This window comes from Festucalex cinctus, chromosome 12 (assembly GCF_051991245.1).
Source record: "Festucalex cinctus isolate MCC-2025b chromosome 12, RoL_Fcin_1.0, whole genome shotgun sequence".
Taxonomy (NCBI): domain Eukaryota; kingdom Metazoa; phylum Chordata; class Actinopteri; order Syngnathiformes; family Syngnathidae; genus Festucalex; species Festucalex cinctus.
Window position 1 is genome coordinate 21295552 of NC_135422.1, and position 20673 is coordinate 21316224.

Genomic DNA, 20673 nt, shown 5'->3' on the forward strand with positions numbered 1-20673 from the left:
CAGAAGGTTTGGATGCATGCACTCTTAAAGCAAAAAAATAAAATAAAAAAATTGACCTCTCGCTTTTCACTTGTTACTACTTTTTCCTGAAGTAGCCTTGTTAGCACAGTAGGTAATGCGTCAGTCTCATTATCTGAAGGTCATGAGTTCGATCCTCATACAGGGTATCTCTGTTTTTTTTTTCCCAAATCTCGTCAGTTAAAACAGACTTCATTCATACATGGTTTACATAATACATTTTTGATATGAAAGTCATTTAAGAAGCAAATAATTTGCTGCTAGCCCAATTCTTTGGCTAACCATGAAGGGACTCGAACCCTCAATCTTCTGATCCGAAGTCAGACACCTTATCCATTAGGCAGAGGGTCGCACCAACATAAGATTGGGATGCATGCACTCTGAAAAAAAAAAAAAAAAAAAGTGCTGATCCCTCGCTTTTCACTTACTTTTTTTTTCAAGTAGCCTTGTTAGCGCAGTAGGTAGTGCGTCAGTCTCATAATCTGAAGGTCATGAGTTCGATCCTCCATGTCACCATGGCACCATGTCATTAGCAAAACACAGAACTTTTGTGTTTTTTCTGCTGCACAGACGTTTAACACCAAACAAGGCTTTGTCGCCTATTATCAGTGTTTGTGTTTCAGTAGCTGAACGGATTTGCTGAGGAGGTCCGGTTTCATACCTTTGACTGGTGCTGTGATCCCCCGAGGCTTGCTGGCTCGGCGACAGCACGGCAAACCTGTTTCTCAGTTCGATATCAGTATTTTGTCTTCGTCGGCCAAGAGACGGTTTCCTTTTTCTTGCTGGTACCAACGTCCAAGACTGATTTCTTGGGGTTGAGGTAGCCTTTTGCATAGGCCGACGTGTTTCCTCAGGCATTAGTTGGCGGTCAGGTCCAGCTGTTGGGCGACGACTCCTCAGTTTTGGCTTTGCTCCCAGCACATTCCACAGAGGGTCGGTGGATGGAGCTAGCTGTTTGTTAGCATGCTCATGACCACCGTTTGGAGACATTGGCAGTGTGGTGTCATTCCACAATTTTCCATTCACCTCCACAAACATTTCAAGGCGGTGCATTCTTGTCTCCAGCACTGCCATCTTCTGAAGAAGTTTGTGGTATTCATCGGTCGAGATGGAAGGCATCATTCGTCCAGCCATGCTGCTAGTAGCAGTCGCGTGCTGATTAGCGTCCCGTGCTCACGTTATCGTGAGGAGTTTCCCAAAAAAAAAAAAAAATGTTGAAAAATGCGCCCAGCTGGTTGTATCTACCAAACAAAAAGGTAGTACAGCCACATCGAGGCAAATGTCCAGGAAAAATCCCAGAAAAAGAAAGAAAAAAAGAAGTTATCAGCTGAAAGAATGCAAAGCAAAGCAGGAGCAGAGCAGATTGCGTCTACACCGTAGGTAGCACGTCAGTCTCATAATCTGAAGGTCATGAGTCCGATCCTCATACAGGGCATCGCTGTTCTTTTTCCCAAATCTCGTCAGTTAAAACAGACTTCATTCATACATAGGCTACATAATACCTTTTTGATATGAAAGTCATTTAAGAAGCAAATAATTTGCTGCTAGCCCAATTATTTGGCTAACCATGAAGGGACTCAAACCCTCAATCTTCTGATCTGAAGTCAGACACCTTATCCATTAGGCCAGAGGGTCGCACCAACATAAGGTTGGGATGCATGCACTCTGAAAAAAAAAAAAAAAAAAAGTGCTGATCCCTCGCTTTTCACTTATTTTTTTTTCAAGTAGCCTTGTTAGCGCAGTAGGTAGTGCGTCAGTCTCATAATCTGAAGGTCATGAGTTCGATCCTCATACAGGGCATCGCTGTTTTTTTTCCCCCAAATCTCGTCAGTGAAAACAGACTTCATTCATACATAGTCTACAAAATACATTTTTGATATGAAAGTCATTTAAGAAGCAAATAATCTGCTGCTAGCCCAATTATTTGGCTAACCATGAAGGGACTCGAACCCTCAATCTTCTGATCCGAAGTCAGACGCCATTTGGCCACATGGTCACACTGTGTAGTAAGGTTGGGATGCATGCACTTAAAGAAAGCAAAAAAAAAAAAAGATCCCTCACTTTTCACTTCTTTTTTCTGAAGTAGCCTTGTTAGCGCAGTAGGTAGCGTGTCAGTTTCATAATCTGAAGGTCATGAGTTCAATCCTTTACATAATACATTTTTGATATGAAAGTCATTTAAGAAGCAAATAAATGTCTGCTAGCCCAATTAGTTGGCTAACCATGAAGGGACTCAAACCCTCAATCTTCTGATCCGAAGTCAGACACCTTATCCATTAGGCCACATGGTCACGCAGTGACATAAGGTTTGGATGCATGCACTCTTAAAACAAAAACAAAAAAATCCCTCGCTTTTCACTTGATGCTTCTTTTTCCTGAAGTAGCCTTGTTAGCGCAGTAGGTAGTGCGTCAGTCTCATAATCTGAAGGTCATGAGTTCGATCCTCATACAGGGCATGGCTGTTTTTTTCCCCAAATCTCGTCAGTTAAAACAGACTTCAGCTTCATTCATACATAGTCTATATAATATATTTTTGATATGAAAGTCATTTAAGAAGCTTGCTAGCCCAATTACTTCCGATCCGAAGTCAGACACTTTATCCATTAGGCCAGATGGTCGCACCAACATAAGGTTGGATGCATTCACTCTTAAAGAGAAAAAACAAAAAACAAACAACAAAAAAACAAAAACAAAACAAAACTGATGATCCCTCACTTTTCACTTCTTTTTTTCCAAGTAGCCTTGTATTGTAGATAAAACTGCTATAAAAATACATTCTATAATTATAAGTGATCATGCACCAGTCCCCCTCACTCTACAAATTGACTCTACCTTTAAACTACCCCCGATATGGCGTTTTAACATTTCACTACTGAAAGACGTAGAGTTTGATAAAATTATAAGAAGGGAATGGGCAGATTTTTTGGAAATAAATGACTCTCCAAATATATCTCAATCCCTTCACTGGGAAGCAGGGAAAGCGGTAATTAGAGGGAAAATTATATCATATTCAACTTACAAAAAGAAACAGGATAAAAAATGAGAAAAATACTTGGAAGATAAAATTAAACAACTAACGGATGAATATGCAAAAAACCCAAATAATCAAATATGGACGGAATTACAAAATATAAAAATACAGTTAGATAACATGTTATCTAAAAAGACAGAGTTTATTATACAACAGTTGAGATATAATAATTTTGAATATAATAATAAATCAGGTATACTTCTGGCAAATCAACTTCAACGGAATCGGGAAAAATCTCTTATAATGGCTATTAAAGATATAAATGGTGAATGCACACAATCACCAGAAGAAATTAACCATATTTTCTATAACTATTATCGAAATCTATACTCAGAAATTAATAGACCTAACCCTGAATATTAGGGGTGTTAAAAAAAAAAATCGATTCGGCGATATATCGCGATACTACATCGCGCTTTCTCGAATCGATTCAATAATCGGCAGAATCGATTTTATTTTATTTTTTTTATTTTTTTTATTTTTTTTTTTTTTTTTTTTTTTTTTTTTAGGATTCACACCTTGAGCATGGAAGAATGTTATATGAACGGCACATTAAGCCTTAATATTTTTATTTTAATGCTGTTCAAATGTGAAACAGATTGCAAACTGTTTGTGTACAGTGGCTCACGGTTATAAGCCTCAAGTTTTAGATAAATATATTCATACAAATCTTACAGTGTACATGTACAAATTTACTGATAGTGTTTTCTAAATTTGAATGGAAAAAAATCGCAACAATCGACTTATAAATTCGTATCGGGATTAATCGGTATCGAATCGTGACCATTCGTATCGGGATTAATCGGTATCGAATCGAATCGTGACCTGTGAATCGTGATACGAATCGAATCGTCAGGTACTAGGCAATTCACACCCCTACTGAATATATTGAGGTATTCCTTCATAGCTTAAATATACCTCAGTTATCTACTACATAAAGATACTCTAGATGCCCCGCTTACTATAGATGAGTTGTAAAGTGCTTTAGACACTAATGGCAGAGCACCTGGTCCAGACGGCTATCCGGCTATATTTTTTAAACATTTCTGGTTAATGTTTGCTCCATTATTTCTAAGAGTAGTAACTGAAATTAAAACTAAGGGTGATATACGTCAAGATATGAATATAGCAGCAATTAAATTTTTATTAAAGCCAGAAAAAGACCCCACCCTCCCGTCAAGTTACCGACCGATATCACTAATTAATACCGATATTAAAATTATCGCTAAGGCCTTGGCATCTCGATTAGAGACAGTAATCTCGACAATTATTCATAGCGATCAAACAGGTTTTATTAAAGGTCGTCATTCTACTAATAATATTAGGAGGCTCTTTAACTTGATTAGTATGTCACAGCGGTATGATAAAAAGGCAGTTGTTATTTCGCTGGATGCAGAAAAAGCCTTCGATAAAGTTAACTGGTCCTTCCTCTTTGCTGTCTTAAATAAATTCGGCTTCGGGGAGTCATTCATTCAATGGGTCTCAATATTATATGATTCTCCTAAAGCAACAGTTACTACTAATGGGATTACATCACAGAGTTTTACTCTACAAAGAGGTACAAGACAAGGGTGCCCAATGTCTCCTTTATTATTTGCTATATTTATTGAGCCGCTTGCATTAGGTATACGTCAGGATAGACGGATCCAAGGAATCCACTCCGGAACAATAGAACATAAAATTAATCTATATGCCGATGATATATTACTCTATTTAAAAGAACCTGCTATCTCGTTAGGGGAAGCATTTAACTTAATAACTAAATTCTCTCACTTATCAGATTACTCTATTAACTGGACAAAATCAACATTGTTGCCTATTACAGAAAATTCATGGAACCCCACAAGTCAGGATCCACACTACTCCTTCCCTACAGGAAATTTAAAATACTTAGGTGTCAAAATTTCACCTAAGTTAACTGAATTAACTTCTTTAAATTTTTTACCATTATTGGATAGTATCCGTAGTGACCTGGAGCGCTGGAATAATCTTCCGATCTCTTTAATAGGACGGATAGCTACTATAAAAATGAAAGTTTTACCAAAGATAAATTATTTATTTTCAATGATTCCATTTAAACCTACGTCTAACTGGTTCCAATCGCTGGACTCTGCTATCATAAAAAAGCAAAAATTAGTCTATCTACTCTTCAGGAAAGTAAATCTAAAGGAGGTTTAGAGGCACCAAACTTTATGTACTACTATATAGCTAATCAACTACAATATCTTGTGCTATGGACACAACCCAACAGAGATACTAACTGTTGGTTGGAATTGGAGCAGAAGGATTGTAATAACCTGAGACTCTTAGATTTACTCTTTATTACAAAATCGTTAAAACGACATAATTGTTTTAAAAACCCAATGATAGCCGCCACCCTGACTGCCTGGTGGAAGGCATTAGAAATTACAAACTCCCAATTGGCGCCCTGTGGGCTCTCTCCCATTTGGCATAACCCCGACTTTCAACTTAACAATCAGTCGTTCCATTTAAGCTTATGGGAGCAGAAAGGAATTACACACCTTCATCATCTTTTCTCAGATAAGTTTATATCGTATACAAACTTGGTCCAAAAATATGAAATAAAAAAACGGAAATTTCTTACATTATCTGCAAGTTAAAAATATGGTCAAGAAACAAATCCCAACACTTCAGGATACACTCCAACTGCCTGTCTTAGCTAAAGATATTATAAAGCTTTCTCCAACAACAATAAAGAAAATATCAAAAATATATAAGTTATTTTTATACACAAATAAAACGTATTTACCGACTTTAAAATGGGAAAAAGACTTGTCTATAGTTCCGGAACCAGACTTTTGGACCCAAATCTGTGAAAATGTATTTAAAATGACAAAACATACAAATTTGCAACTTATCCAATATAAGATACTTCATACAACATATATTACACAATATATGATGAAAAAAATGGGACTCTCTGACTCCGACATTTGTCTCCAGTGCTCACAAAATACTGCCGATACTTATCTTCATGCTTTATGGTCATGTACTCCAGTGCTGCATTTCTGGACTAAAATCTTGGAAAAGCTCGCTGATATATTAAACTGTAGGCTTCCTTTATCTCCAAGATTGTGTTTACTAGGTGACTTAACAATAACTAAGCTACCATGTAAACAATCTCAATCTATACTTATAGCCCTTACTATTGCTAAAAAAAAAAAAAATCCTTGTCAATTGGAAAAATAAACAATCTCTAAATATCGACTACTGGTTAAACCCACTAATAAATTATATCTTAATGGAAAAAATCTCTGCCTTAAATAAAAATCAAGTATCAAGATTTAAACAAATATGGTCTAGGTACATAGAATATTTTAATCTTAATTTGGCAACTTAATCCTGCCAAGATTCTGCCTGTTAACGAGAGCCACCACATCGTTACAACTTCTGTTTTCGCTGCTTCTGTATTTGGTATTTTGTATCTGATTGTTTTTATTTTTATATAGTCAGGAACCTAGTTGCTGCTAGTGGGCTCGAGCACACCACACTATACGACACTATACTCACTAACTCCTTAAGATTTATTTCTAGTGGGCACTAAGCATCAACACTTGGTGTTACTGCATGCTAATTAGTCAATTTTCTTGACGCTGTCCCCCGTGGCCGGGCGGGGGTGACTATACCCCCCCGGTGTCTGCTCGGCGGCGGTTGCATCTTGGCCGCTCCCTGGGCCCCCTCTGGGGTGCCGTGTTGGAGTGCTTTCCCTGGTGTCCGGGGCGGTGCCGTCCCGGCGCGGTCCGCTGCTCCGTGCCCGGCGGCGCAGTTCGGGGCGGGTGGGCCTCTGGTGTGCTCCGTGGTTCCCTCTCCCCCTCCCCCTTCCTCCCCCCTGTCGCCTCTCCCTCCTCGCCTACCCCCGCCCGTCCTCCTCTGCCTCCCGGTTACTTCTTTTTCTCAAGTAGACTTGTTAGCGCAGTAGGTAGCGCGTCACTCTCATAATCTGAAGGTCATGCGTTTGATCCTCATACAGGGCATGGCTGTTTTTTCCCCCAAATCTCATCAGTTAAAACAGACTTCATTCATACATAGTCTACAAAATACATTTTTGAGATGAAAGTCATTTAAGAAGCTTGCTAGCCCAATTACTTCCGATCCGAAGTCAGACACCTTAGCATAAAATAAATAACTAAATAAAAATAATAAAATAAAAAAAATAAAAAATATCCCTCGCTTTTCACTTGTTACTTCTTTTTTCTGAAGTAGCCTTGTTAGCGCATCAGTCTCGTAATCTGAAGGTCATGAGTTCGATCCTCATACAGGGCATCGCTTTTTTTTTTTTCTTCCTAAATCTCGTCAGTTAAAACAGACTTCATTCATACACAGTTTACTTAATACATTTTTGATATGAAAGTCATTTAAGAAGCAAATAATTTGCTGCTAAACCAATTATTTGGCTAACCATGAAGGGACTCGAACCCACACTCTTCTGATCCGAAGTCAGACACCTTATCCATTAGGCCACATGGTCACACTGTGACATAAGGTTTGGATGCACGCACTCTTAAAGCAAAAAAAAAAAAGAAAAAAAAAAATTGACCTCTCGCTTTTCACTTGTTACTTGTTTATTCTGAAGAAGCCTTGTTAGCGCAGTAGGTAGCGCGTCAGTCTCATAATCTGAAGGTCATGAGTTCGATCCTCCTACAGGGCATGGCTGTTTTTTTCTTCCCAAATCTCGTCAGTTAAAACCGACTTCACTAATACATAGTTTACATAATACATTTTTTATATGAAAGTCATTTAAGAAGCAAATAATTTGCTGCTAGCCCAATTATTTGGCTAACCATGAAGGGACTCAAACCCTCAATCTTCTGATACGAAGTCAGACGCCTTATCCATTCGGCCACATAGTTAGATAGAGTCCGATAGAGTACAATTTCGAATTGTCGGTGTTTCCATTGAAGAGAGTCGCTTCTGAGGCGCAATTCTTGGAATGTCCCGTCTCGCGAGACCTCGCTGTTCTGTAGGAGGTGCTCATGATGTTTACGGAAGACTGATGCCCGGTATAGTTATATTACTTTAAAAACACTCACCCTTCCTCGTCATCGGGCAGTTTCGGGCATTTAGTGTTTGTGTTGTTGTGTATGTCCCTCGGCAGTCGGCAAGCAGTTCTGACACGAAAGCGAGTGGCACCGTACTTCCTACTTCCTGTAATCCTAAAATGTTGTTGTTGTTCCCATGCAGAAGCTGGGTAAAAGGCGGGTTACAAATTGTTCAAAGTTTATGATGTTTTCTGCTAAATTAACCAGACATGGCAGGACAGGATTTCAAGCTCTCCTCTCCTTAAATTTTTCGAAGGCGGCTCGCTTGATTACACCTCTCTCTCTTTTATGCTCGTGACGTGCAGTCGCCAATACAAATCACTTCAGCATGTAAAACTAAAATGCAAACCCGAAATTAATAATTCTAAAAACAAATAGTAATTGCAAGTTTAATAAAAATACACATAAACAACGTGTTACATTCCTTTCCTCCGTGACCGGGCGGGTGTCACATGACTACTAATGCGAAAAAGTGTTTCCATTACCCTTTTGCGAAATACTTCTTTTTCGATACGTCTCAAAAACCACCTCATGAGAGCGCAAAAACTTTTTTGCGATATTTGAGTTTTTTTCGCAAATCCGGTGTTTCCATTACCAGCTTACTTTTGCGAAACATGCCTTTTGCGCAAAACTGAGGGTAATGGAAACGCACCTATAGTCACACTGTGACATAAGGTTGGGATGCATGCATTCTTCAAGAAAGCAAAAAAAAAGAAAAAGATCCTTCGCTTTTCACTTGTTACTTATTTTTTCTGAAGTACCCTTCATTCATACATAGTCTACATAATACATTTTTGATATGAAAGTCATTTAATAAGCAAATTATTTGCTGCTAGCCCAATTATTTGGCTAACCATGAAGGGACTCGAACCCTCAATCTTCTGATCTGAAGTCAGACACCTTTTCCATTAGGCCACATGGTCACACTGTGAAATAAGGTTGCGATGCATGCATTCTTTTTTTTTTTTTTTTTGCTAGCCCGATTACTTCCAATCCGAAGTCAGACACCTTATCCATTAGGCCAGATGGTCGCACCAACATAAGGTTGGGATGCATGCACTCTTAAAGAAAAAAAAAAAAAAAAAAAAAATGAAGATTCCTCGCTTTTCACTTGTTACTTCCTTTTTCTGAGGGAGCCTTGTTAGTGCAGAAGGTAGTGTGTTAGTCTCATAATCTGAAGGTATTGAGTTCCATCCTCATACAGGGCATGGCTGCTTTTTCCCCCCCAAATCTCGTCAGTAAAAACAGACTTCATTCATACATAGTCTACATAATACATTTTTGATATGAAAGTCATTTAAGAAGCAAATAATTTGCTGCTAGCCCAATTATTTGGCTAACCATGAAGGGACTCAAACCCTCAATCTTCTGATCCAAAGTCAGACGCCTTATCCAATTAGGCCACATGGTCACACTGTGACATAAGGTTTGGATGCATGCACTCTCAAAGCAAAAAAAATAAATAAATAAATAAATACATAAATAAATACATAAATAAAATTTAAAAAACAAAAACAAAACAAAAAACCGTGATGATTCCTCGCTTTTCGCTTACTTCTTTTTCTCAAGTACCCTTGTTAGCGCAGTAGGTAACGCGTCAGTCTCATAGTCTGAAGGTCATGAGTTCGATCCTCATACAGGCCATCTCTGTTTTTTTTCCCAAATCTCGTCAGTTAAAACAGACTTCATTCATAAATAGTCTACATAATGCATTTTTGATATGAAAGCCATTTAAGAAGCAAATAATTTGCTGCTAGCCCAATTCTTTGGCTAACCATGAAGGGACTCGAACCATCAATCTTCTGATCCGAAGTCAGACACCTTATCCATTAGGCCACATGGTCACACTGTGAAGTAAGTGCACACACTCTTAAAATAGAAGAAGAAGAAGAAAAAAAAAAGATCCCTCGCTTTTCACTTGCTACTTCTTTTCTCTGAAGCAGCCTTGTTAGCGCAGTAGGTAGCGCGTCAGTCTCATAATCTGAAGGTCATGAGTTCGAGCCTCATACAGGACATAGCTGTTTTTTTTCCCAAATCTCGTCAGTTAAAAAAGATTTCATTCATACATAGTTTACATAATACATTTTTGATATGAAAGTCATTTAAGAAGCAAATAATTTGCTGCTAGCCCAATTACTTGGCTAACCATGAAGGGACTCAAACCCTCAATCTTCTGATCCAAAGTCAGACTCCTTATCCATTAGGTCACATGGTCACACTGTGACGTAAGGATTGGATGCACGCACTCTTAAAGCCAAAAAAAAAAAAAAAAAGATCCCTCGCTTTTCACTTGTTACTTCTTTTTACTGAAGTAGCCTTGTTAGCGCAGTAGGTAGCGCGTCAGTCTCATAATCTGAAGTTCATGAGTTCAATCCTCATACAGGGCATGGCTTTTTTTTCCCCCAAAATCTCGTCAGTTAAAACAGACTTCAGCTTCATTCATACATAGTCTACATAATATATTTTTGATATGAAAGTCATTTAAGAAGCTTGCTAGCCCAATTACTTCTGATCCGAAGTCAGAAACCTTATCCATTAGGCCAGATGGTCGCACCAACATAAGGTTGGGATGCATGCACTCTTAAAGGAGAAAAAAGAAAAAAGAAAAAGAAAAAAATAAATAAATAAAAAGATCCCTCGCTTTTCACTTGTTACTTCTTTTTTCTCCAGTAGCCTTGTTAGCGCAGTTGGTAGCGCGTCAGTCTCATAATCTGAAGGTCATGATTTCAATCCTCATACAGGGCATGGCTGTTTTTTCCCCCCAAATCTCGTCAGTTAAAAGACTTCATTCATACATAGTTTACATAATACATTTTTGATATGAAAGTCATTTAACTCATTCACTCCCAAAAACGTATTTATACGTTTTTTCCCCGTTTGTTTGTTTTTTGTTTTTTTAAATGCTAGAGCATAAAGAAGGCTTTGATGCAGCCTCAGACCTGAAAAGTTCGCTTAAAGCAGGGGTGTCAAACATAAGGCCCGCGGGCCGGATCAGGCCCGCAATGGGGTTTAATCCGGCCCGCGAGATGATTTTGGAAAGTAAAAAAAAATATCAGCCCAATTAATCAGTCAAAGCTTATAAATTCATAATTACACAAGCAAGCCTCCGTTGAGCAATGCAACTTGTACATGGAATTGCTCTGAATGTCGTTATTTTAAACACAATTTAAAGTTAGTTTGTTTAAAAAATAAAAACATGAATTAAACAAACGTGCTGAATAAGACACACATTCAACTTCACGTATAACAAGGATGAACGTCCTTATAACTTCATTAACGGCACACAATGCATTCACTGAACAATATTCGGGTTTATGCTCAATAGGGAGATATAACACGCCCGGCACTCATACGGGCAAAGTGTTGCTGCGTCCACTTGCATTCATGTTATTTTTTTGGGACAATATTTTTACAGTTGCGCCCCGCAATTTAGGGCTGGCCCACAAATAGCGAAAATCTGCATATAATTGACGGCAACGTTTTAAAAATGATATACAATTTTACCGATCCGGCCCACTTGCGAATATATTTTCCTCCATGTGGCCCCTGAGCTAATATGAGTTTGACACCCCTGGCTTAAAGCAATGGTAGTTATTACAAAAAAAACGGCCAGCAGGTGGCAACAGAGTATAAGAGAGCAGCACGGGCCATGTTGCAACAAGCTCTTTTTCCCAGTGTTCTTTGCTTTGCTATTCTATTGCTAATTTCTGCAAAACATAAACAGATAAAAATATACCTTTTTTGTCCTGATGAAAGAAGAGACTAATCTTTCTTTTGCTAGGTTCCATGTTTTTATAGCAATAGAAGACAATATCCTGTGGACATTGCAAAATCAGTCAAAAAACAATAAAACAGTAAAAACGCCTGGGAGTGAATGGGTTAAGAAGCAAATAATTTACTGCTAGCCCAATTATTTGGCTAACCATGAAGGGACTCAAACCCTCAATCTTCTGATCCAAAGTCAGACACCTTATCCATTAGGCCACATGGTCACACTGTGACATAAGATTTGGATGCATGCACTCTTAAAGCAAAAAAAAAAACCCCGCTTTTCACTTAATTCTTTTTCTCAAGTAGCCTTGTTTGCGCAGTTGGTATGGAGAGAAATTTGTGTCTTTATTTTCAATCAAACAATAAAGGAATTTGCAATCAAAAAATTTTTTCAATCAAACAAAAAGGGGATTTGCAATCAAAAAAAAAATTCAATCAAACAAAAAGGGGATTTGCAACCTCAAATAAATTTTAATCAAACAAAAAAGGGTTTTCATATAAAATAAAAATTTGCAAACAAAAAAAAACATTTCAAACATGGATTTGTATTTTAATAAAATCTTTTGCAAACATTTTTTTTCGTTTTGTTTGCGAATCTGTTTTTTGGTTGCGAATCTGTTTTTTGGTTGCGAATCTGTTTTTTGATTGAAACCTGTTTTTTGGTTGCGAATCTTTTTCTGTGTTGTGTGGGCGGGGTCCTCCGTTCAACCGATGATAGAAGCCTTGTCATTGGTCAGCTTGGAAGCCGCTGCGACAACTTTCATTGGTCAGATAGGAATGGGGGTGTGACAATATTCGTCTGACTATTTCCTGGTTCATTTTGTCCAGTCGCCGCCAGCATCGAGGTAAATATACCCCCCCTCACTTCTAGTTTTCCGTTTTGTTTATCTGACATTTATCTAAAAGCAACCCTTGATCTATCGTTTATCCGGTGATTTGTTCTAACCATTACAATTAACGTAATCACTCACTCAGCATTGCTTAGCCATGTTAGCTAGCTAGGTAACTGATGGTCCGATACATGAGTCAGTCATGAAGCTATGTTGTTGGCAGTCAAAACACAAATATACGACTCATTGGGATAGCGGTTAGCATGAAGGTTTTTTTTTTGTTTTTTTTAACTCCGAAAGAAACCTTTGCATTCGCTTTACATACAAGCAGGACTGGGAATCGAATTTATTTACACTAGCTGCTTCCCCTTAATTTTGGATGTTTGAAGTAGAGATTAAATTCGTGATAATTCTGTGATTATTATTTATTGGTCCTGGTTGTTTACTGTATGAGTCAGATTGAAACAGAAGGGGAATCTGAGTTGTAGGTGTACTTTTGCAATTACACTGACTAGATTTTTTATTTTAGAGTGCGAGCAGACCAAGGGGTAGAAAATGTAGACATAGCGAGATGCATGTTTACTGTAAGAGGAGCAGGCCAAGGCAGTTTTATTGCTGGTAAAAGCGTATATAACCAGAGGAAAAAACTTTATATGAGTAAAAGTTCTTGGAGTTACTGTAGCTTTCATAAATGTATTTGATATTACAGATCCAGCAAGCTGAAGAGACACTACCCTTGGACCATCACGGTGAACACGGGATCGTTATACCTGACATCCACTGTCGTTTACCTGAGGAAAGACTTGTTGCTTTACGGCAAATCCATCCAAACAAGGAGTCCTTGAGTTTTGGTCGCGTCATTTATTTGCAGACTCTCAATGTTGCTTCTAGTGCTAGTGTCTCGCGGCCCAAAGGGTCATTTAAATATATGTAAAAAATGAAAATAAATTCCTGTGTAAAACAGTTTGACTTTTATTTCATAAAAAAAAGCATGCATATGAACTAACAACCAGTCAATTATTCAGCATTTTATAGATTTTATACAGACATTTTTCTCAAGAAATGATTGGCCTGCCAACAAGAAATCAAGAAAGCTCAGAAAATGAACTGTTAAACTTAAAACAAACATTTTGGTAGGAACAGCCTGTAATTACTCAAAAAAAATGAAATGGATGTGATTTTTTTTTTTCAATTACACTGTGTCAAATCTGGCATCAAATGTGATAGCAGTCAGTAGATGTGATTTAAAGGAATGGTAATCACTCATATGAGCAGTTGGAAATGTAATGGTGTTTGTGCAGGGGGTAACATAATGTGTGACCTGGCATTTGTACCTCACAATTGTGGTCAAAGTTTATTGATATTTTAAATTGCTCTCTGTCTGACATAAGCAGGTTCTTGTGGCCCTGCTCAGTTATCCACAGCATCACCTCATGAAGAGAGGTGACCAACCACCAACTTCATCTTCTGCATCTAAAAAGTAAAGAAAAGTGTGCTTGAATTAAGTACCAAACATGTAAAAAAAATAATTCTGACAAAGTTATGTTTGACACATGTTTTGAACATTATTGAAACAGGAAAACTACAATGAAACAATCACAGGAACTAAATGTATTTATATTACGTAATCTGTCACTTCCTCTGTATTTCAAACACCCAAGACATAATAAATGTAGCAGAGGCTACTTATTTCAATGACCAGAACTTCTCATAAGTGATTAATAATTAGCATTTTATTAATGTAATGATGTAATGTAATAAAATAATCAGGAATAAGCATAATAACAGCTATCTCAGCAGGCCGTTTATTTGGGCCGTTTCTCGTACCAACAAAACATCACGATTCATGACTAGACTAACCAAAATCAAACGTTTACGTGGCCTGGATCCTAGTAGTAGCAATGTCACCGCTTTGACGGTGCATGAGTTCCCCCTCTTTTTCAACCTGACTCGTACAGTAAACAACCAGGACCAATAAATAATAATCACAGAATTATCACGAATTTAATCTCTACTTCAAACATCCAAGATTTAGGGGAAGCAGCTAGTGTAAATAAATTCGATTCCCAGCCCTGCCTGTATGTGGAACAAATGTATGTATGTATGTATGTATCATGTATCGGACCATCAGTTACCTAGCTAGCTAACATGGCTAAGCAATGCTGAGTGAGTGATTACGTTAATTGTAATGATTAGAACAAATCACCGGATAAACGATAGATCAAGGGTTGCTTTTAGATAAATGTCAGATAAACAAAACGGAAAACTAGAAGTGAGGGGGGGTATATTTACCTCGATGCTGGCGGCGACTGGACAAAATGAACCAGGAAATAGTCAGACGAATATTGTCACACCCCCATTCCTATCTGACCAATGAAAGTTGTCGCAGCGGCTTCCAAGCTGACCAATGACAAGGCTTCTATCATCGGTTGAACGGAGGACCCCGCCCACACAACACAGAAAAAGATTCGCAACCAAAAAACAGGTTTCAATCAAAAAACAGATTCGCAACCAAAAAACAGATTCGCAAACAAAACGAAAAAAATGTTTGCAAAAGATTTTATTAAAATACAAATCCATGTTTGAAATGTTTTTTTTTGTTTGCAAATATTTATTTTATATGAAAACCCTTTTTTGTTTGATTAAAATTTATTTGAGGTTGCAAATCCCCTTTTTGTTTGATTGAATTTTTTTTTTGATTGCAAATCCCCTTTTTGTTTGATTGAAATTATTTTTTGATTGCAAATTCCTTTTTTGTTTGATTGAAAATAAAGACACAAATTTCTCTCCATAAGTTGGTAGCGCGTCAGTCTCATAATCTGAAGGTCATGATTTCGATCCTCATACAGGGCATGGCTGTTTTTTTCCCCAAAATTCGTCAGTTAAAATAGACTTCATTCATACATAGTTTACATAATACATTTTTGATATGAAAGTCATTTAAGAAGCAAACAATTTGCTGCTAGCCCAATTATTTGGATAACCATGAAGGTACTCAAACCCTCAAACTTCTGATCCAAAGTCAGACACCTTATCCATTAGGCCACATGGTCACACTGTGACAGAAGGTTTGGATGCATGCACTCTTAAAGCAAAAAAAATAAAAAATTGACCTCACTTTTCACTTGTTACTACTTTTTATGAGAAAGCCTTGTTAGCGCAGTAGGTAGCGCGTCAGTCTCATAATCTGAAGGTCATGAGTTCGATCCTCATACAGGGCATGGCTGTTGTTTTTTTTCCCCAAATCTCGTCAGTTAAAACAGACTTCACTCATACATAGTTTACATAATACATTTTTGATATGAAAGTCATTTAAGAAGCTAATAATTTTCTGCTAGCCCAATTATTTGGCTAACCATGAAGGGACTCGAACCCTCAATCTTCTGATCCGAAGTCAGACGCCATTTGGCCACATGGTCACACTGTGTAGTAAGGTTGGGATGCATGCATTCTTAAAGCAAAAAAAAAAAAAAAAAAGATCCCTCACTTTTCACTAGGTAGCGCGTCAGTTTCATAATCTGAAGGTCATGAGTTCAATCATTTACATAATAAATTTTTGATATGAAAGTCATTTAAGAAGCAAATAAACTTCTGCTAGCCCAATTAGTTGGCTAACCATGAAGGGACTCGAACCCTCAATCTTCTGATCCGAAGTCAGACACCTTATCCATTTTGCCACATGGTCACACTGTGACATAAGGTTTGGATGCATGCACTCTCAAAGCAAAAAAAAAAATTTAATAAAAAAAAAAAAAATACCCGTGATGATTCCTCGCTTTTCGCTTACTTCTTTTTCTCAAGTACCCTTGTTAGCACAGTAGGTAACGCGTCAGTCTCATAATCTGAAGGTCATGAGTTTGATCCTCATACAGGGCATCTTTGTTTTTTTTCCCAAATCTCGTCAGTTAAAACAGACTTCATTCATAAATAGTCTACATAATGCATTTTTGATATGAAAGCCATTTAAGAAGCAAATTATTTGCTGCTAGCCCAATTCTTTGGCTAAACATGAAGGGACTCGAACCCTCAATCTTCTGATCCGAAGTCAGACACCTTATCCATTAGGCCACATGGTCACACTGTAACGTAAGTGCACACACTCTTAAAATAGAAGAAGGAAAAAAATAATAAAATACCTCGCTTTTCACTTGCTACTTCTTTTTTCTGAAGCAGCCTTGTTAGCGCAGTAGGTAGCGCGTCAGTCTCATAATCTGAAGGTCATGATTTCGATCCTCATACAGGGCATGGCTGTTTTTTTCCCCAAAATTCGTCAGTTAAAATAGACTTCATTCATACATAGTTTACATAACACATTTTTGATATGAAAGTCATTTAAGAAGCAAACAATTTGCTGCTAGCCCAATTATTTGGATAACCATGAAGGGACTCAAACCCTCAAACATCTGATCCAAAGTCAGACACCTTATCCAATAGGCCACATGGTCACACTGTGACAGAAGGTTTGGATGCATGCACTCTTAAAGCAAAAAAAATCAAAAATTGACCTAGCTTTTCACTTGTTACTACTTTTTATGAGGTAGCCTTGTTAGCGCAGTAGGGAGCGCGTCAGTCTCATAATCTGAAGTTCATGAGTTCGATCCTCATACAGGGCATGACTGTTCTTTTTTTTTTTCCCAAATCTCGTCAGTTAAAACAGACTTCACTCATACATAGTTTACATAATACATTTTTGATATGAAAGTCATTTAAGAAGCTAATAATTTGCTGCTAGCCCAATTATTTGGCTAACCATGAAGGGACTCGAACCCGCAATCTTCTGATCCGAAGTCAGACGCCATTTGGCCACATGGTCACACTGTGTCGTAAGGTTGGGATGCATGCATTCTTAAAGAAAGCAAAAAAAAAAAAAAAAAAGATCCCTCACTTTTCACTTCTTTTTTCTGAAGTAGCATTGTTAGCGCAGTAGGTAGCGTGTCAGTCTCATAATCTGAAGGTCATGAGTTCAATCCTTTACATAATACATTTTTGATATGAAAGTCATTTAAGAAGCAAATAAATTGCTGCTAGCCCAATTAGTTGGCTAACCATGAAGGGACTCAAACCCTCAATCTTCTGATCCGAAGTCAGACGCCTTATCCATTAGGCCACATGGTCACACTGTGACATAAGATTTGGATGCATGCAGTCATAAAGCAAAAAAAAAAAAAAAAAGATCCCTCGCTTTTCACTTGCTACTTCTTTTTTCTGAAGCAGCCTTGTTAGCGCAGTAGGTAGCGCGTCAGTCTCATAATCTGAAGGTCATGAGTTCGATCCTCATACAGGGCATGGCTGTTTTTTTCCCCAAAATTCGTCAGTTAAAATAGACTTCATTCATACATAGTTTACATAATACATTTTTGATATGAAAGTCATTTAAGAAGCAAATAATTTGCTGCTAGCCCAATTATTTGGATAACCATGAAGGGACTCGAACCCTCAAACTTCTGATCCAAAGTCAGACACCTTATCTATTAGGCCACATGGTCACACTGTGACGTTAGTGCACACACTCTTAAAATAGAAGAAGAAGAAGAAAAAAAAAAAGATCCCTCGCTTTTCACTTGCTACTTCTTTTCTCTGAAGCAGCCTTGTTAGCGCAGTAGGTAGCGTGTCAGTCTCATAATCTGAAGGTCATGAGTTCGATCCTCATACAGGGCATGGCTGTTTGTTTTTTTTCCCAAATCTCGTCAGTTAAAACAGACTTCACTCATACATAGTTTACATAATACATTTTTTATATGAAAGTCATTTAAGAAGCAAACAATTTGCTGCTAGCCCAATTATTTGGATAACCATGAAGGGACTCGAACCCTCAAACTTCTGATCCAAAGTCAGACACCTTATCCATTAGGCCACATGGTCACACTGTGACAGAAGGTTTGGATGCATGCACTCTTAAAGCAAAAAAAAATAAAAAATTGACCGCTTTTCACTTGTTACTACTTTTTATGAGGTAGCCTTGTTAGCGCAGTAGGTAGCGCGTCAGTCTCATAATCTGAAGGTCATGAGTTTGATCCTCATACAGGGCATGGCTTTTCTTTTTTTTCCCCAAATCTCTTCAGTTAAAACAGACTTCACTCATACATAGTTTACATAATACATTTTTGATATGAAAGTCATTTAAGAAGCTAATAATTTGCTGCTAGCCCAATTATTTGGCTAACCATGAAGGGACTCGAACCCTCAATCTTCTGATCCGAAGTCAGACGCCATTTGGCCACATGGTCACACTGTGTAGTAAGGTTGGGATGCATGCATTCTTAAAGCAAAAAAAAAAAAAAAAAAAAAGATCCCTCACTTTTCACTAGGTAGCGCGTCAGTTTCATAATCTGAAGGTCATGAGTTCAATCCTTTACATAATACATTTTTGATATGAAAGTCATTTAAGAAGCAAATAAACGTTACATTTTTGATATGAAAGTCATTTAAGAAGCAAATAAACGTCTGCTAGCCCAATTCTTTGGCTAACCATGAAGGGACTCAAACCCTCAATCTTCTGATCCTAAGTCAGACACCTTATCTATTAGGCCACATGGTCACACTGTGACGTTAGTGCACACACTCTTAAAATAGAAGAAAAAAAAAAAGATCCCTCGCTTTTCACTTGATACTTCTTTTTTCTGAAGTAGCCTTGTTAGCACAGTAGGTAGCGCGTCAGTCTCATAATCTGAAGGTCATGAGTTCGATCCTCATACAGGGCACGGCTGTTTTTTTTTCCCCAAATCTCGTCAGTTAAAACAGACTTCACTCATACATAGTTTACATAATACATTTTTGATATGAAAGTCATTTAAGAAGCTAATAATTTGCTGCTCGCCCAATTATTTGGCTAAGCATGAAGGGACTCGAACCCTCAATCTTGTGATCCAAAGTCAGACACCTTATCCATTAGGCCACATGGTCACACTGTGACAGAAGGTTTGGATGCTTGCACTCTTAAAGCAAAAAAATAAATAAATAATTGACCTCTCGCTTTTCACTTGTTACTACTTTTTCCTGAAGTAGCCTTGTTAGCGCAGTAGGTAGCGCGTCAGTCTCATAATCTGAAGGTCATGAGTTCGATCCTCATACAGGGCACGCCTGTTTTTTTTCCCCACAAATCTCATCAATTAAAACAGACTTCATTCATACATAGTTTACATAATACATTTTTGATATGAAAGTAATTTAAGAAGCAAACAATTTGCTGCTAGCCCAATTGTTTGGGTAACCATGAGGGGATTCAAACCCTCAAACTTCTGATCCGAAGTCAGAGACCTTATCCATTAGGCCACATGGTCACACTATGGCATAAGTTTTTGATGCACGCACTCTTAAAGCAAAACAAAACAAAAAACCCGTGATGATCCCTCGCTTTTCACTTACTTCTTTTTTCTGAAGTAGCCTTGTTAGCACAGTAGGTAGCGCGTCAGTCTCATAATCTGAAGGTCATGAGTTCGATCCTCTTACAGGGCATGGCTGTTTTTTTTCCCCCAAATCATGTCAGTTAAAACAAACTTCATTCATACATAGTCTACACAATATGTTTTTGATATGAAAGTCATTTAAGAAGCTTGCAAGCCCGATTACTTCCGATCTGAAGTCAGACACCTTATCCATTAGGCCAGATGGTCGCACCAACATAAGGTTGGGATGCATTCACTTTTAAAGGAAAAAAAGAAAAAAGAAAAACAAAAAACAAAACTGATGATCCCTCGCTTTTCACTTCTTTTTTTCAAGTAGCCTTGTTAGCGCAGTAGGTAGCGCGTCAGTCTCATAATCTGAAGGTCATGATTTCGATCCTCATACAGGGCATGCCTGTTTTTTTCCCCAAAATTCGTCAGTTAAAACAGACTTCATTCATACACAGTTTACATAATACATTTTTTATATGAAAGTCATTGAAGAAACAAACAAATTGCTGCTAGCCCAATTATTTGGCTAACCATGAAGGGACTCAAACCCTCAATTTTTTGATCCAAGG

General features: G+C 37.8%; 23 non-coding genes across 23 annotated transcripts; 17 read left to right on the plus strand and 6 right to left on the minus strand.

Moving 5' to 3' along the window:
• The first annotated feature begins 94 nt into the window (after positions 1-94).
• trnam-cau (transfer RNA methionine (anticodon CAU)) lies at positions 95-167 on the plus strand. The gene has a single exon. It is a non-coding gene; the product is annotated as a tRNA-Met (tRNA).
• Positions 168-1745: 1578 nt separating this feature from the next.
• On the plus strand, positions 1746-1818 carry trnam-cau (transfer RNA methionine (anticodon CAU)). Its single transcript has one exon. It is a non-coding gene; the product is annotated as a tRNA-Met (tRNA).
• Positions 1819-2236: 418 nt separating this feature from the next.
• On the minus strand, positions 2237-2309 carry trnar-ucg (transfer RNA arginine (anticodon UCG)). The gene has a single exon. It is a non-coding gene; the product is annotated as a tRNA-Arg (tRNA).
• Positions 2310-2401: 92 nt separating this feature from the next.
• On the plus strand, positions 2402-2474 carry trnam-cau (transfer RNA methionine (anticodon CAU)). Its single transcript has one exon. It is a non-coding gene; the product is annotated as a tRNA-Met (tRNA).
• Positions 2475-7465: 4991 nt separating this feature from the next.
• trnar-ucg (transfer RNA arginine (anticodon UCG)) lies at positions 7466-7538 on the minus strand. The gene has a single exon. It is a non-coding gene; the product is annotated as a tRNA-Arg (tRNA).
• A 107-nt stretch (positions 7539-7645) lies between these two features.
• On the plus strand, positions 7646-7718 carry trnam-cau (transfer RNA methionine (anticodon CAU)). The gene has a single exon. It is a non-coding gene; the product is annotated as a tRNA-Met (tRNA).
• Positions 7719-9446: 1728 nt separating this feature from the next.
• On the minus strand, positions 9447-9520 carry trnaq-uug (transfer RNA glutamine (anticodon UUG)). Its single transcript has one exon. It is a non-coding gene; the product is annotated as a tRNA-Gln (tRNA).
• A 531-nt stretch (positions 9521-10051) lies between these two features.
• Positions 10052-10124, plus strand: trnam-cau (transfer RNA methionine (anticodon CAU)). Its single transcript has one exon. It is a non-coding gene; the product is annotated as a tRNA-Met (tRNA).
• Positions 10125-10423: 299 nt separating this feature from the next.
• On the plus strand, positions 10424-10496 carry trnam-cau (transfer RNA methionine (anticodon CAU)). The gene has a single exon. It is a non-coding gene; the product is annotated as a tRNA-Met (tRNA).
• A 285-nt stretch (positions 10497-10781) lies between these two features.
• Positions 10782-10854, plus strand: trnam-cau (transfer RNA methionine (anticodon CAU)). Its single transcript has one exon. It is a non-coding gene; the product is annotated as a tRNA-Met (tRNA).
• A 1174-nt stretch (positions 10855-12028) lies between these two features.
• Positions 12029-12101, minus strand: trnaq-uug (transfer RNA glutamine (anticodon UUG)). Its single transcript has one exon. It is a non-coding gene; the product is annotated as a tRNA-Gln (tRNA).
• Positions 12102-15858: 3757 nt separating this feature from the next.
• Positions 15859-15931, plus strand: trnam-cau (transfer RNA methionine (anticodon CAU)). Its single transcript has one exon. It is a non-coding gene; the product is annotated as a tRNA-Met (tRNA).
• A 951-nt stretch (positions 15932-16882) lies between these two features.
• On the plus strand, positions 16883-16955 carry trnam-cau (transfer RNA methionine (anticodon CAU)). Its single transcript has one exon. It is a non-coding gene; the product is annotated as a tRNA-Met (tRNA).
• A 295-nt stretch (positions 16956-17250) lies between these two features.
• trnam-cau (transfer RNA methionine (anticodon CAU)) lies at positions 17251-17323 on the plus strand. The gene has a single exon. It is a non-coding gene; the product is annotated as a tRNA-Met (tRNA).
• A 429-nt stretch (positions 17324-17752) lies between these two features.
• On the minus strand, positions 17753-17825 carry trnar-ucg (transfer RNA arginine (anticodon UCG)). Its single transcript has one exon. It is a non-coding gene; the product is annotated as a tRNA-Arg (tRNA).
• A 98-nt stretch (positions 17826-17923) lies between these two features.
• trnam-cau (transfer RNA methionine (anticodon CAU)) lies at positions 17924-17996 on the plus strand. Its single transcript has one exon. It is a non-coding gene; the product is annotated as a tRNA-Met (tRNA).
• Positions 17997-18295: 299 nt separating this feature from the next.
• Positions 18296-18368, plus strand: trnam-cau (transfer RNA methionine (anticodon CAU)). Its single transcript has one exon. It is a non-coding gene; the product is annotated as a tRNA-Met (tRNA).
• A 131-nt stretch (positions 18369-18499) lies between these two features.
• On the minus strand, positions 18500-18572 carry trnaq-uug (transfer RNA glutamine (anticodon UUG)). The gene has a single exon. It is a non-coding gene; the product is annotated as a tRNA-Gln (tRNA).
• Positions 18573-18666: 94 nt separating this feature from the next.
• On the plus strand, positions 18667-18739 carry trnam-cau (transfer RNA methionine (anticodon CAU)). The gene has a single exon. It is a non-coding gene; the product is annotated as a tRNA-Met (tRNA).
• A 599-nt stretch (positions 18740-19338) lies between these two features.
• On the plus strand, positions 19339-19411 carry trnam-cau (transfer RNA methionine (anticodon CAU)). The gene has a single exon. It is a non-coding gene; the product is annotated as a tRNA-Met (tRNA).
• Positions 19412-19714: 303 nt separating this feature from the next.
• On the plus strand, positions 19715-19787 carry trnam-cau (transfer RNA methionine (anticodon CAU)). Its single transcript has one exon. It is a non-coding gene; the product is annotated as a tRNA-Met (tRNA).
• A 305-nt stretch (positions 19788-20092) lies between these two features.
• On the plus strand, positions 20093-20165 carry trnam-cau (transfer RNA methionine (anticodon CAU)). The gene has a single exon. It is a non-coding gene; the product is annotated as a tRNA-Met (tRNA).
• Positions 20166-20431: 266 nt separating this feature from the next.
• Positions 20432-20504, plus strand: trnam-cau (transfer RNA methionine (anticodon CAU)). Its single transcript has one exon. It is a non-coding gene; the product is annotated as a tRNA-Met (tRNA).
• The last annotated feature ends 169 nt before the right edge of the window (positions 20505-20673 follow it).